Source organism: Alosa pseudoharengus, unplaced genomic scaffold (genome assembly GCF_046254945.1).
Source record: "Alosa pseudoharengus isolate Yale_2024_CS ecotype anadromous, Long Island Sound unplaced genomic scaffold, YU_APseudo_1.1 YU_APseudo_1.1_scf_22, whole genome shotgun sequence".
In the NCBI taxonomy this organism is placed as follows: Eukaryota; Metazoa; Chordata; class Actinopteri; order Clupeiformes; family Clupeidae; genus Alosa; species Alosa pseudoharengus.
Genome location: NW_027468680.1, coordinates 3,519,265 through 3,520,629, shown reverse-complemented (window position 1 = coordinate 3,520,629; position 1,365 = coordinate 3,519,265).

Here is a 1,365-nt window from a genome sequence, read left to right as displayed (position 1 = left end):
ATACACACACTCTCATATATCAGCGTCCGTCACCATGGCAACCCAGCAAGAGGGCGCATGCCTGAGAAAGAGGAAGTTTGTAAATGTGTGTGTGTATGTGTGTATGAGAGACCACCTCGATGTGTGTGTGTGTTTGTGTGTCTGAGAGAGATTCTGGATGTGTGTGTAATGGAGGCGTTTGATATTTTGTATTAACTCTTACTAACTTACATCTGATCTCATAGTCAGTTATTCTTCATGAAACCTCCACCTGTCCTTATATGTGTCCCATACACATCAAACACACACGCACACACACACGCACACACACAAGCACACACACACACACACACACACACACACACACACACACACACACACACACACACACACACACAGAACGTGGGCTCCTATACCCAGAAGCAGGTAAGCTTGTTGTGTGTCAAGAAACTCTAGGCCAGATGTACGTACATTTGCGAACGTAGCGTCATCAGCGCCATAGACAAACTGCAGATAGCGAACGCTGTGATACGTGGTATTTATCAAACTTTCACTTTATCAGTTAATCTGCGCCTTTCTTCACCTTTCTCCGCCCCTACCACAATTTACGAACGTCCACAACTGAACGACATAGCCTACATACAAGCGCAGTTGCATGAAGTTAACTGATGACAACATTAAAAAGAATCAAACGTTTAGCGATCATGAAATAATACAGTACATGATAAGATGTCAACAAGCAGGGAGATAATGAAGATCAGTAGTTCTACTCAAACTACTTGTGCTCGTAGGCTATGGAAGATTGGTCAAATCTAGCAAGTAGGAAAGTTTAAGTGGATTATGTGAAAGTGAAAGTAAGACATTCGAAAGGCCAACAAAAGTTAAGGTTGCTTTTGATATAGTACAAAGACGCAAAACCGGTGCTCTAAATAGCAATTCTGTTGTCTTTAAAAGGTTATTTTATTGAAGCATTTAACCACAATTTGGATTAACACCTGCTTCTACAAGGCGGAAATATTTAGGCGCAGAATAGACATGCGCTTTCACGAGCAGTTTTTGACATACAGCAGAATACATAATTAGGCGCTCTTTACGCTTCCCCTCCCATCTCTTTATGCTAAACTCCCACTTTCCCCTGGACCCTCCCATGAATGCATATGCATGACACGTAAAAGTGCAGTTTGACATTTTCAGCTCCCGCGACAGGCAGTCTGTGCTGTTACCTCAGTGAGACCTATTTGTACATACCTCGCCATGATTTTACGCGCATGTTGCGAAACAAATATGCCTGAAGTGGGTGCAAAAGCATTCAAGCGTACATCTGGCCCTCTGTGTGTGTGTGTGTGTGTGTGTGTGTGTCTCTTTCTCTCTGTGGGATCTTTGTGC